The following is a 15,123-nucleotide window of genomic DNA, read 5'->3' as shown; positions in this document are numbered from 1 at the left end:
TTGAAATCATTAATGATGTGGCAGCAAAAAGAGCATTGTTAATGATGGAGATAATATGATGGAACATTTTTAATGATTGGGCGAAAAGGGGGAGCATTGGTCCTAATGAGTGCATAAAAGGGGAGCATTATTACTACTGGGGCCGCTGAGGGGCACTATTACTGCTGGGGCCAATGAGAGGGCACTATTACTACTGGGGCCACTGAGGGGCACTATTACTACTGGGGCCACTCAGAGGAGCACTATTAATACCTGGGCCATTCAGAGGAGCACTATTACTACTGAGGCCACTGAGAGGGGCACTATTGGGGCCACTGAGAGGGGCACTATTACTAATGGGGCCACTGAGAGGGGCACTATTACTAATGGGGCCACTGAGAGGTGACACTACTGGGCCCACTGAGAGGGGCACTATTACTATAGTGGCCACTGGAATAACGGACGTAAAATAACACGTCGTGATAAACTACGTGCCTAGCCATGCTCCCTGAACACGCACCTCTTTTGGTAGGGGTGCACCATGATACTTTATTTTACCCAAGGCTAAAAATGTTGGGAAGCACTGCGGTACACATTATAAAGATCCTCTCCTGTTTCCTTTCTTGGTCATACAGAGAATCCTCTCAGCTACCTGGACATTGCTCTCAGTGGTCAGCAGTGTCAGCTTGCAGCGCCCGGTTCAAACCCGACTAAGGACATCTCCATGGAGTTCCTGCAGTTTTTCTCCCGCACTTCAGAAACACGCAGATAGATGAGTGTGGATTGTGAGCGCAGTATTAGGCAGTGTGGAGTGCCGTGTAACACGCATGCGCTATATAAAGGTGACTCTCGTTATCACGGGTCTCATTTCCACGCCGGTAAGCTACAATCAAAAAGGTCAGGCGCCTCTAATACGGAGCCTATTCAGTATATATGAGGCTGGGCTCACACAACCGTGCTGCGCGTGAGAACACAGCAAGTAGGCAATGACAATGTGTACTCTCCGCGTGTCGCCAACCCCCATACGCCATCTTGGCGTGTATGTGCGCAAATTATGGGCCAAGATAAAAGATGCCGCGATTTTTTTTGTGCACGTATTTCAAGCGGCACAATGAAAGTGTATGGGAGATCGCTACAGCATATTACTGCGCAAAACCTGCAGGGTAATACGCAATACGCATAGGATGTAAGCTCAGGCTAATACACAGGCTTCCTACACACGGCCAGGGCAATAAAAGGGAGCTGCAAATCTAAAGAAGACTTCTGGAGGTGGGGAAAGGCTTAAACATGGCGTGCAGTTAGTAATGCAGCTGTTGGTGAGGAGACGGGAGAGACGGGAGGGAAGGGAGAGACAGCACACGGCCGCCACTACCGCCGATGAAGGGACAGAACGCTCCGCTCACGATCCAAGCTTTATAAACAGTGACGTCACGGAGTAGGCGGGCCTGACGGCCACTTCCGGTGTTGGGGACCGCCCCCTTTTCTCCAGCCAGTTTTGCTTCCGGTTCGCAGGTGACTCCAGCTGCAGATAGCGGATCCTGCCGCAGGAGGTGAGGCCGCCGGCCGGGGTGTAGTTGTGTTTCCTCTCCTCGCAGGGGCCGCGTGTTCTGCTTAGTACATGCGGGGCACTGCAGGCGGAGACAGTGGCTCTCCAGATGTGGCGGGACCACAAGTCCCAGCATGCCCTGCTAGAACAATGTACGTCTTTAGCCTCTGCTCCTGATAAGTAGTGTATGCTCTTCCTTTGTTGTGAGTTTCATTGTATGTTGTGCAGTGGAGTGGCTGGGGCTTGTAGTTCCCCAATGGCAGAGTTTGTATTTGATGCTTTCAGATATTACATAATTGCTGTATTTGCCGATAGATCCGATAGGCGGTTGGCGAGTCCTTCTGATTGGGTCGTGCCGGGATGTCATGCAGAAGTAATGTTTTTGCAGTATATTGTACAGGATTTGCGCTGTTGGCGCTTTTGTAGTCTGATCTATATTAAAAAACATAAAAGTGAAGGTGCTGTAGTTCCGGTACATTCAGTGTTTGTGTGGTTGCCGGGGACAACGCTTTGTGCTAATTTACATACCGCATGATGGAGATAGAACAGACAGGAGCAGCGACTAGACGTTCAGGCGGCGTTCACATGGGCAGCGTGATATTAGACCAGGAGACTCGGGCCACTATCATGCTTGCCAGCGCACGGTTTTCACAGCGATGCGAGACCTTTTTGAATCAAAACTGCCTGGCATCACTTCTGTGAATTGCGATCCTCGGGTACGTGTGTCATGGGCGGCAGAGGATCGCAAGTGATTTCAATCAGAGACATCCCATGGCACTCGCCTGCGCATCATACGGGGATACGATGTCTCTTACAGCGCCCCTGAAACCAATGGGCGATGCGTGCCGAGGGGCGCCGGAAGATACAACCTGCTGCGATGCAAATCCATCCAGAAGAACGGAGTCGCTGAGAGGCAAAAAGGAACTAGAAAAGCCCGAATAATTACCAGAATAATTCCCTAAAATATAACTTTTACTATCATTTATAAAACGAGGACAGAGGGAGACGATTGGGCAGAAGTGAAAGATCCCGTTGTTAACCCTTTCCAATCCACTGTCTGACGTCTAAAGACATTCTGATTGAAGGCTGTACAGCTCCGATGTTAGAAGACGTCCAGCAGGGTATTCTTACTGTATACTACTGGCTGCTCTGTTGTCGGGGGCCTCTCCAGCATGTCCCATACCGCAGTACTGGCTCTAGCCAGCAGATGGCGCTATTGTATAATGGCAGAAAGAAAAAGCCCCCTAGGAAACTCTGAATCCAAAATTGGATTACAAAGGGTTAAGTTCCCACAAGAGAGACTGCAGCTACTTAAGCAGACCGATGGTAAAGTCAAGAATTGAATTCGAACTCCGGGCCCCATAGTGCCAAAGCCAAGACAGTAAGCCGTTAACCCAGGAGCCGCCTTATAAGGGTGCTGCCCACAAGAAGCTTCATGTAATGGGGAGCAGCTGAAGCCAAAATAAGTTGAGATCACCCAGAAGACGATACAATAGTAAGGCCTCCTTCCCACGAACGGATTTACGCCGCGTAAATTCGCGGCAAAAATCCGCTGCGTTGCCCCCTGCTATTAGGTTCTATTGAACCTAATAGCTCAATGCTCACGATGCGTAATTCCACCGTGGAATTTCGCACCGTGAAATCTCCCGTCCTCACCCGCGGCATGCTCTATTTGCTGCGGGTGTACGCGCTGACGGCTTCCATTGCAGTCAATGGAAGCCGTCCGTTCACGCTATCTCCCGCTGTAACGAGCGGAAGATAGTATGAAAAAACGCTTCCCCGCCTACGGCCGCGCTTCATATGACGCGGCCGGCGCGTCACGTGACACGGCCGGCCGCGTCATGTGACGCGGTGGGCGTGTCACATGATGTGACTGCGGTGGGCGGGGAAGCGTCTTCACGCTATCTTCCGCTGGTAAGTACGGGGTCTCTGGGGGGCGCCGTGACAGGCTTCACTGCGGAATATTCCGCAGCGGAGCCCGTCACGCTCGTGTGAAGCCGGCCTTAATATAGACCAATTACCCCTAGATAGTTCTGAGGAAGATAAAAGTTTTCTTGAACAGGGGAAAACTTTTCTTTTCCTATCAGCTATCTAAGGCCGTTCTCACACGAAGGGATTTGAATAGAGGATTCTGCGATCGCTGTCCGTACGTATCATACGCTGGCATCCCAATGGATGGACTTTGGCCGTTTTGCTCACACTTGCGTGTAGGAATTGCGAATTAAATGATAAATCGTGGTATGCTCTACTTTACCGCGGATTCCGTGCGTATGAGCTGCATCGATCTCCATGGATCTCGGTGGATGTTTACGATCCGCAGGGTATACGCAATTAACATTGCATATGGACGCGGATTCGTACGCAGGTTGCTAGGAGACCAGATACAAATGGTATAAAGAAAGCAGGAATCTGTGTGCAGACAATGCAGGCCGGAGTCTGGGGAGCAGCACCCCATCCAGCCCGCTGCCCGCACCCTCCGCTTGTTCTTCCGGGCTCTTCACAAGAAGTGTGTGTTAGGGATTTTCTATGGTTTATACTACTTGCAAAATAGTATAAGGACTCCTTCACACGGGCATCGCGATTTTCGAGAAAATCACGGCAAAATCGCGTCTTTGTTCCTGCAGTTTTTGAATAATCTTGCATTGCTACCGCCCACGATTTTCTCACGCAAAAGTCAGTAGGAGTTTCTCATGTTAAAAATGCAACACGTCGCATGAAAATCGCAATTCATGCATTGTGATGCGAAAAAGGAGGCTCCATAGGGAAACATGAGAGATGGGGAAATAAATAAATAAATCGCAAAACGCAGAAAGATGGAGCATGTGGTGATTTTTTATTTCCCACTCCGGACTGCACCCATACAGGACCATACGTGGTTTGCTTCTGTGATCATACACAGGTCTTCTGCTGCGGATACTCGCACGTGGAATCCGACCCGTATGCATGAGGCCAGAATTTGTCTATATTTATTATTGTATCGTCTTCTGGGTGGTTTCTACTTATTTTGGCTTCAGCTGCTCCCCACTACATGAAGCTTTTTGGGCAGCACCCTTAGGCCGCCTGCACACGGGTGGAAATCCCGCGGGATTTCCGCCACTGAAAGTCTGCATAGGAGTGCATTACAATACGCACTCCTATGCAGACGGCCGCGGTTTGGCCGCGTGAAATCTCGCGCGGCAAACAAACCGCGACATGACCTATTTTTGTGCGGGGCACGCACTCACCTGGCCACCGGCTCCGGTCTGCGCATGCGCTGGCTGCGCCGCAGCCGGCACATGAAAGAGCTGGGGCCACCAGGCGCGGGAGAGTACGCGCTCGTCCCTGCAGGCTCTCGGGTCGGGTCCCGCGGTGAGAATTCTCGCTGCCGGATCCAACCCGCTCGTGTGCAGGCGGCCTTATAAGGCGGCTCCTGGGTTAACTGCCTACTGCCTTGGCCCTCTGGGGCCCGGAGTTCTAATCCTATTATTGCCCTTAGCATCGGTCTGGGTAGCTGCAGTCTTTCATTTCTGACTAGGGTCACTCTCACACACAGTGTCAGCAAAAAGCTACAATGTTGATTTTTACCACAGTTTTCAGGCGCAGGTTACTGCCTCCTACAGTGTTTTTTAATGCACCCCATCCTTGTGATGGGTGAAGCGGCGTATTAAAAAGCGTGAAGACGCGGCAAAATAGAGCAGATCACTTGAAAATCGTGGCATAGCGCATATCTGTCATGCATAGTACCGCGATTACCGCGGCATTCAAAGCGCTGTAAAAAGCGCATGTGTGAGAGTGACCTTGGGCTGCCTGTCCACAGGCATTTTTGCATTGCGTTCCCCGCGGCGATAATCTGGCAGTGGGGAACGCAGTGAAAGCTCTTTATAGCGTTGCTATGGAGAGCGCTTCCCTTCTGTCCACGAGCGGAAAACCATTGCGATTCTCCGCTCACAGCCGGGAAATCGCAGCATGCTGCGATTTGCCGCGATTCTCCGCGGTCAGATAGGCTGACCGTCAGAGATCCGTCTGCCGGCTCCTGCTCCCGGGCGACACACACACACACGCACACGCACACACGCACACGCCATCCACTTATCTATGTTCATTTTACATATAAAAAAAAATGACCCAGCTAACAAGGTAAATGACAAGGATTTCAGATGATTTTCTTTGCATGTAAACACTCATCATTTGAAAACAAGTCGTTCATTCATTTGTTTAAACAGCAATCGTTGCGTGTAAAGGGGCCTTAAGGGTCCCTTTACATGGGACAATTGTTGGGCATTACAGTACCTGACCCTTGTACTAACATAATTGCTCTTGTGCAATGATCACTCAGTGAGTGGAAGCAGAGCAGGCCAAAGATTGCTCCAGCCGTCCGCCTCCATTCACAGTAAACAGACAGTGGGCCATTGATGAATGACTGCTTACAAAGGGTCATCTGGTCCAACCCCCTGCTCAGGGCACGATTCACTAAATCATCCCAAACAGATGTCTGTTCAGCCTTTGTTTGAACACTTCCATTGAAGCAGAACTTGCCACCTCCTGTGGTAACCTGTTCCACTCATTGATCACCCTCACTGTCAGAAAGTTTTTTCTAATATCTAATCTGTGTCTCCTCCCTTTCAGTTTCATCCCATTGCTTCTAGTCTTTCCTCGTGCAAATGAGAATAGGGCTGATCCCTCTGCACTGTGACAGCCGTTCAGATATTTGTAGACAGCTATTAAGTCTCCTCTCAGCCTTCACTTCTGCAAGCTAAACATTCCCAGATTCTTTAACCGTTCCTCATACAACATGATTTGCAGACCGCTCACCATCTTGGTAACTCTTCTCTGAACTTGCTCCAGTTTGTTGATGTCTATTTTAAATTTGGAGTGCCCAGTCTCCTCTCAGCCTTCTTTTTTGCAAGCTAAACATTCCCAGATCCTTTAACCGTTCCTCATAGGACATGATTTGCAGACCGATCACCCTCTTGGTAACTCTTCTCTGAACTTGCTACAGTTTGTCTATGTCTATTTTAAATTTGGGGTGCACAACTACCACGCCATTTAGTCTCCACCTCCCTGCTCAGGAGGAAGTGCGCCAACAGCGAGGAAAAGAGGGGTATACAGGACCCCTGTGCTCGGGATTGGTAGGGGTTTCAGTGGTGTGATCCCCACAGATCGGAGTTATGGATATGTGTTAAAAGACAATTTTGGGAACAACCCTTTAATTATTTAGTGTCTGCAGTTTAGCTGAACCGTTTATTGGAGTCTGAAATCCACCTACGGTCTCACACTACTATTCTGTTCCTCCTCGATGCTTTACACTGCAGCTTCTTGCTCTGCTGTGGGCATTAGTGAGCAGGACATCCGTGCATGGAGAGCAGATTTCCATTACAGAAATTTTGTAGGGTGAAGGAAGTGTATTATCTTGGCTTTCTCACCCATCCCTTATTTCCATTGGTTCTGGTTTCTGCTTTAGGGAACCCAAGGTTGTTGCCACCCTCTTAGATTACCTAATCATCTACTGGGGTTTGCATTATAAATGTTCGGTTATTAGCCGGGGGCTTCTCATGTGATCAGCACTGGCCAATCTAGAGCCATCATGCCATCCTTATTGAAAAAATGACCAAATATGGGATTGACAAGGCAACTGTTAGGCCTCATGTCCACTGGCAAAAGAAGAATTAAAATCCGCAGCGGATTTTAACCCCTTAACGACCAGCCCATAGTGTTTTTACGTCCTGCCCAAGGACATGCGTCCTGCAGAGAATAAAGCCCCGTGGGCTCTGGACGTGACAGCTCCATGCTGTCAGTGCCCGCAGGTAGCCGACAGCATGGAGCTGTCATCCTGGGCTGCGGGCAGTCCTCCCCGGCATTGCGATAGCTCCCCAATGGATAGATCCCCAATGGATAGCGCCGATCGCAATAAAGTGAAAAAAAAAGTTTAAAAAGTTAGATTCAGTTGCCCTGATGGATCCGATCCATCAGGGCAGCTGAAAGTACTCACCCGGCTTCCCTGATGTCTGCCGCGGAGAATGGGTCCTCCGGGACCCGGCGCAGCTCTTCTGCGCGTGCGCGCCAGATGAATGACGTCACGCGCATGCGCAGAAGACTGGGAACCCCGGGGACTTTAAAATCTCCTGGTTCCCGGCTCATGAAGGTAGCCGGGAACCAGGAGATGTCCCCGGTGACCGCGGCCGCCGCTATCCAGTGAATAACGGCGATCGCGAAAAAGTTTAAAAAATAAAGTTAATTTCACCTCCCCTCATAGATCGGATCCATGAGGGGAGGTGAAAATACTCACCCCCGGTCCTCAGCGGTGTCCCGGTCTTCCGGGACCGGAGTCCCCTTCTGCGCATGCGCGCCCGATGATTGACATCGGGCGCGTGCACAGAGGGGCTCAGGACCCGGGAAATTTAAAATCCCTCTGCTCCTGGCTGCCATGTGTAGCCAGGAGCAGAGGGATGTCACTGCAAAGGTGATCACTGTTATCCAATGGATAGCAGTGATCATTTAAAGTAAAAAAAAGTATAAAAAAAGTAATTAAAAAAAAGTGTAAAAAAGTAAAAAAAAAAAAGTTTAAAACGCTTACGTTTCATCTTCCCCCACGGATCATATCCGTGAGGGAGGATGAAATTACGTACCTAAGGCCCCCGGATTTATCCGCGGACCTTACCACAGCTTCTGCGCACGCGGCCGTCGCCAAAGCGGCAGACGCATGCGCAAAAGCCGTGGATTGCCAGGATAACTTAAAATCTCCCTGCTCTTGGCTACAAAACTTAGCCAAGAGCCTGGAAATTTCACGGGGGGCCGCGGTGAGCAGTTCCTGATCACGTGTTCGCCGTTATCCAATGGATAATGGCGATCACTTAAAAGTAAAAAAAAAAAGTTAGTTTCATCTCCCCTCACCGACGCGATCTTCCTCCGTGAACTTTCCCGGATTCTGCACATGCGACCGCCGGCAAAATACCGGACACATGCGCAGGAGTCGGGGAGCCCAGGAAACGTAAAATCTCCTTGGTCGCCGAGAGCCTGGAGCAGTGACGGGTGGCCTCATTGAGCAGTCCCTGGTCACGTGATAAAAAGGTAGCGATCTACCTTAGGCTGGTCTAACATGACCGGATACGAATTACGGATTCCGCATTACGCAGATCAATCCCATTGGATTACACAATTCTGCTCACATTAGTGGGAATTGTGTAATCCACTCGCATGAAAAGAGAACGCAGCAGGTTCTATTTTATCGCAGATATCCGCAACATAGAGCCTATTGTGCTCCATGGTCATGGATATACCCGCAGCCCATACGCAACTACGTTGTATACGGGCTGCGGGTACCCGCGTCATCGCTAAGCGACGGTGCGGGAAATACAAACAGTAGGCAGTTATGCGCAGTACATTACACGTCCGTGCGCAGGGTCACAGCCAGGCTCACAGCTGGGATCCGCTGCAGGCCTTCGCAAGCGAATTCCGCCTACGGCTGCGTGAGCCCAGCGTTATTCAGACCGCTACCTGTAATACGTAATTACAAGAAGCCCCGGGAACGCTCGCCTTCCTGTAGTTCCAGGAGCAGCTTGTTGAGCGCCTTCTCTGTGGGACTGCTGCACCGCAGCAAGATTACAAAGACTCACAGAGCGCCACTTTTTACACCCCATCCCGCTACTGAGGTCAAAAAATGACCCCCAAAAAGCATGAGAGGAGGGGGGATACACGGTTTTATTGCCCCATGGGCCCATTCCAACTAGTCTCCGTAATTACCCCTGTCTTCCGAAATACCACACAGTTCGGGATTTTTAGGGAGTCAATTTTTATTCCGTACAAATAAGCAATGGGGCCTGGAATTTATTCAGTTGTGCCCTGAAATCCAACGGGTGTTCCCTCCTTTATAGGCCTTGCCATGCGTCCTGTAAGTAGATGAGGGCCACAATGGGTATGTTTCTGAACTCGGGACAAACGGGGGCATCCATTTGGGGGTGAAAGTCTTCATTCCTATGTACACTACAAAAAAACAGTTTTTAAATTTAAAAAATTACCCCAAAAAATTGAAAATCATAACTTTTTCCTACTGCTTTGCTTAGATTCATTCAAATACTGTGGGGTCAAAATACGCAGTACACCCCCTAGATGAATTCGTTAAGGGGTCTAGTTTTCAAAATGGGGTCACTTGAGGGGGTTCTTTATGGTTTTGGCCACTCAATGGCTCAATAAGTGGGCAATGGGGCCTGGAATTTATTCAGTTGTACCCTGACATCCAACAGGTATTCCTTTCAGTGTAGCCCTAGCCATGCGTCCTGTAAGTCTATTAGGGCCACAATGGGTATGTTTCTGAACATGGGACAAACGGGGGTATTCATTTTGGGGTGAAAGTCTTCATTTATACATGTGCTGTACAAAAAAACCCTGTTTTTAAATTTACGCAATAGCCCAAAAAATGAAAATCGTAATATTTTCCTACTGCTTTGCTTAGATCTATTCAAAAATTGTAGGGTTAAAATACACAGTACACCCCTAGATAAATTCGTTAAGGGGTCTAGTTTTCAAAATGGGGTCATTTATGGGGGTTCTCTATGGTTTTGGGCGCTCAAGAACTCTACAAGTGGGCAAAAAGGACTTCAAGCAAAATCTATGTTCTGAAAGCCACTGACTACTCCTTTCATTTTGGGCCCTGTTGTGCATCCAGTCATAAGATTAGGGCCACAATGGGTATGTCTCTGAACACGGGACAAACAGGGGTATCCATTTTTGGGTGCAAGTCTTCATTCATATGTGTGCTGTACAAAAAAAGCTGTTTTGAAAATGACAGAATTGCCAAAAAAACGAAAATCACAATTTTTTCCTTTTGCTTGGCTTGAATTCATTCAAAAACTGTGGGGTCAAAATATGCAGTACACCCCTAGATAAATTCCTTAAGGGGTCTCGTTTTTAAAATGGGGTCATTTTGTGGGGGGATTCTATGATTTTGGGTGCTCAAGAACTCTACATGTGTGCTATGGGGCCTAAAAGGACTTCAAGCAAAATTTCGGTTTTGAAAGATACTGACTAATCCTTTCATTTTGGGCCCCGTTGTGGACTCAGATATAACATTAGGGCCACAATGGGTATATTTCTGAACATGGGAGAAACAGGGGTATCCATTTTGGGGTGTAAATCCTCATTTTCATGTAAACTATAGGAAAAAAATATGTCTTTAAAATGACAGATTTGCAAAAATATGAAATTTTACTTTTTCTCCTCTAAATTGAATTAATTCCTGAAAAAAAACTGTGGGGTCAAAATACTCATGACACCCCTCAGTGAATACACTAAGGGGTGTAGTTTTTAAAATGGGGTCATTTGTGGGGTTATCTATTATTCTGACACTCATGAGCCTTTCCAATCTTGGCTTAGTGTAGGAAAACAAAGTGTTCCTCAAAATGCTAAAAAGTAATTTTAAATTTGTAAGTCTCCTAAATGGTTAAAAAAAAATGAAAGTTTTTCCAATGTGCGCCAAAAATAAAGTAAACTGGGGGAAATATATATCTTAGCAAAAATTTCTATATTATGTTTGCACATATTTAAGATATTGCAGTTGGAAATGTAAAAAAAATGACGATTTTTTTCAAAATTTTCCAAATTTTGGCGCTTTTAATAAATAAACACAAATTCTATCGGTCTATTTTTTCCGCCAAAATGAAGCACAACATGTGGTGAAAAAACAATGTCAGATACGCTTGGATATGCAAAACCTTTCTGGTGTTTTTCCATGTTAAAGTGACACATGTCAGATTTTCAAAATTTGGCCTGGCCATTAAGGCGCAAACAGGCTTGGTCACTAAGGGGTTAACTCTTCTCCCGCCCGGGGATCCGCACCCCTTAGGGATGCATTGACTACCCGCGGGTAGATAAATTACCGCGGATGGTCAATAAAAGGGAATAAAAAAAAAAATGGAGCATGTAAAAAAACGTGACATGTTCCATTTTAGTGCGGGTCTCCCGCGGGGACGGCTCCCGCAGGCTTCTATTGAAGCCTATGGAAGCCGTCCGGATCCGCGAGAGACCTAAAATAAGAATAACTTACCCGCAGCGGACTGGGCACCTCTTCTCTTCCTCACGGCCGGATCTTCTTGCTCCGGGCCGGTGGATGTGCCCGGCACATGCGCGCGGCACGCCGTCGACGGGCCGAGTACATTCGCCGGCCGAAGAATTAAGATCCGGCCGTGAAGAAGAGAAGAGGTGCCCGGTCCGCTGCGGGTAAGATTATTCTTATTAATTCTTATTTTCAGTTCTCATGTCCGCGGGGCAGGAGGGACCCGCTACGAATTCTCCATGGAGAATCCATAGCGGGCCTGATTTTCCCCGTGGACATGAGGCCTAAGGTGGACTCACAACTGGCTGAGTGATTATACTAAACAGTGGTCATAAATGGCTGCACATCCAAGTGGAAGAATGTATCAAGTGGGGTACCACAATGCTCTGTCCTAGGCCCAGTGTTGTTCAACATTTTTATAAATGATCTGGAGGAGGGAATTGATGGGAAACTGACCAAATTTGCCAACGACACAAAGCTAGGGGGGATAGCTAACACTAGGGATTCAAAAAGATTTAGACAAGCTTGAACAGTGGGCGGTGACTAACAGAATGGTACAGGTATTTCAGGAAAAATGTACGGTCCTACATGTTGGCAAGATAAATGGAAAAAACACATACAGAAAGGGAGGAATTGAGCCAAGCAGCAGCACATGTGAAAAAGACTTGGGTATAGTAATAGATCACAGGCTGAACATGAGTCAACAATATGATGCAGCAGCAAAAAAAGGCAAACAATTCTGGGATGAATTAAGGAAGCTGTGTCAAGTTCTGGGCACTCCAAATTTAAAATAGACATCAACAAACTGGAGCAAGTTCAGAGAAGAGTTACCAAGATGGTGAGCGGTCTGCAAATCATGTTGTATGAGGAACGGTTAAAGAATCTGGGAATGTTTAGCTTGCAGAAGTGAAGGCTGAGAGGAGACTTAATAGCTGTCTACAAATATCTGAAGGGTTGTCACAGTGCAGAGGGATCAGCCCTATTCTCATTTGTACAAGGAAAGACTAGAAGCAATGGGATGAAACTGAAAGGGAGGAGACACAAATTAGATATTAGAAAAAAAACTTTCTGACAGTGAGGGTGATCAATGAGTGGAACAGGTTACCACAGGAGGTGGTGAGTTCTCCTTCAATGGAAAAGTTCAAACAAAGGCTGGACAGACATCTGTTTGGGATAATTTAGTGAATCCTGCCCTGAGCAGGGGGTTAGACCAGATGACCCTTTGTAAGCAGTCATTCATCAATGACCCACTGTCTGTTTACTGTGAATGGAGGCGCACGGCTGGAGCAATCTTTGGCCTGCTCTGCTTCCACTCACTGAGTGATCATTGCACAAGAGCAATTATGTTAGTACAAGGGTCAGGTACTGTAACGCCCAACAGTTCTCCCATGTAAAAGGACCCTTAAGGCCCGTTTACACGCAACAATTGCTGTTTAAACAAATGAATGAACGACTTGTTTGCTTTCAAATGAGTGTTTACGTGCAAAGAAAATCATCTGAAAGCCTTGTCATTTCCCTCGTTAGCTGGGTCATTTTTTTTTTTATATGTAAAATGGACATAGATAAGATAAGATAAGTGGATGACTTGTGTGTGTGTGTGTCGCCCGGGAGCAGGAGCCTGCAGACGGATCTCTGACGGTCAGCTTATCTGCCGCATCTTCACGCTTTTTAATGCGCCGCTTCACCCATCACAAGGATGGGGTGCATTAAAAAACACTGTAGGAGGCAGTAACCTGCGCCTGAAAACTGTGGTAAAAATCAACATTGTAGCGTTTTGCTGACACTGTGTGAGAGTGACCCTAGTCACTGTTATTGCCTATGCACTTTGAGTAATAGAGGGCAGTTCTGAGCGGTGTCTGTGCTTTGCATGGTTTTGGGCGCTGCACTTGCAAGGAAAGGACAATAATTGTGACATTTACCAATAGGCCGTGGGCTGTAATAAACAGAGGTGTCCACATAACGCGGATCTCCAGCTCCGCCCTCTCCCAAGTGTATAGAGGATCATTCAGCTCTTTCTATGTGTAAGAGTTGCAAGTTAATATTTTATTGTAGTTTATAATCGTGCCATGCTTTCTATGATGGAAATCTGCTCCCCATGCACGGATGTCCTGCTCACTACTGCCCACAGCAGAGCAAGAAGCTGCAGTGTAAAGCATCGAGGAGGGACAGAACAGTAGCGTGAGACCGTAGGTGGATTTCAGACTCCAATAAACGGTTCAGCTAAACTGCAGACACTGAATAATTAAAGGGTTGTTCCCAAAATTGTCTTTTATCACATATCCATAACTCCGATCTGTGGGGATCACACCACTGAAACCCCTACCGATCCCGAGCACAGGGGTCCTGTATACCCCTCTTTTCCTTGCTGTTGGCGCACTTCCTCCTGAGCAGTGAGGTGGAGACTAAATGGCCCGGTAGTTGTGCACCCCAAATTTAAAATAGACATCAACAAACTGGAGCAAGTTCAGAGAAGAGTTACCAAGATGGGGAGCGGTCTGCAAATCATGTTATATGAAGAATGGTTAAAGGATCTGGGAATGTTTAGCGTGGCAGTCGTGCACGCACAGTGCAACTCCTTTATCTACAATGGCACTGCTGGAAATGATAGAGCGCTAGTACTCAGCTGTTTCTGTCAGTTCCATCGAAATGAATGGAGCGGCACCATGTATGCTGCAGCGGCGCCTCACTGCGAGGGGTACAGGGTGCCCAGAGTGAGGAGGAAAGGGGGACACGGGAACCAAATTCTTGCTCTCTCGGGGTTGAGACCACACCCATCAGACCCTTTGTCCTAAGGCTAGGTGATAAAAGTTGATTTTGGGAATAACACTTTAATTTCTTGCGACGACTCCAAAGCAATGGTGGGTTGTCCCTTTGGTACTGCAGTATCCAGTGACAGTTATTCAAGTGTTCTAGAGTGGTGTCAAGATCTGGGACCTTAAAATCTGATAGGACACTCAGTGGGGGTCCCCGCTCACAGACACCCTCCCCAGTTTATCAGATGCAGTGTGAGCAGAACGAGGCATGAGTCCTTGCTTTCATGAGTGGCCGGCTGCCAGTGCTCCACTGCTTGATGATGATTTACTGGATTCCTGGCCCACACAGCACCCCACAGACTGCGATTGTGTGAAAACTACTGTGCATGAACAATTAAAACGTTTTTTCAAGTTCGAGCTGCCCATGGCCAAAATAAAAACTGCTTATATTCGCCCGTTCTGCAGCTCCATTCTCCCTTTGGTCTGTGTGTTTACAAGCTGCAGCAGCCTGTCACATCGTCCCAGACACAGACTGCTGCAGCTTATAAACAATACATGCCTGACAAGACCTGGAGCCGCGGCACTGGACTCATGGGGAGCAGGGAGAGGTGAGTATCGGCTGCTTTTATTATTTTTTAACATGGCCGATCTCTTTAGATTAAAAAATACGAATCAGGCCTCGTGTCCACAGGCGGATTTAATTTGCAGACGAGTCCCAGTTCAAGCCACCCATAGGGAAGCATGGGCGTTTGCACTTCATTTTACACATGCAGATTTGTTTCCCAGATTCCGCTTGCAGAAAATAAACCGCAGCATTT

General features: G+C 47.7%; 1 protein-coding gene across 2 annotated transcripts in view; it reads left to right on the top strand.

The window, feature by feature from the left end:
• Nucleotides 1–1,486: 1,486 nt before the first annotated feature.
• The window catches only part of MEGF8 (multiple EGF like domains 8), a 93,878-nt gene continuing 80,241 nt past the window's right edge, over nucleotides 1,487–15,123 (top strand). For both annotated transcript variants that reach the window (XM_066607122.1, XM_066607121.1), the window contains exon 1: nucleotides 1,487–1,529. The gene's annotated coding sequence lies outside the window, so the exon portion shown is untranslated. The remainder of the gene's footprint in view (nucleotides 1,530–15,123) is intronic.

Source organism: Eleutherodactylus coqui, chromosome 6 (genome assembly GCF_035609145.1).
Source record: "Eleutherodactylus coqui strain aEleCoq1 chromosome 6, aEleCoq1.hap1, whole genome shotgun sequence".
Classification (NCBI taxonomy): domain Eukaryota; kingdom Metazoa; phylum Chordata; class Amphibia; order Anura; family Eleutherodactylidae; genus Eleutherodactylus; species Eleutherodactylus coqui.
The sequence above is the reverse complement of the archived record's forward strand: the minus strand, read 5'-3'. Positions and strand labels throughout refer to the sequence as shown.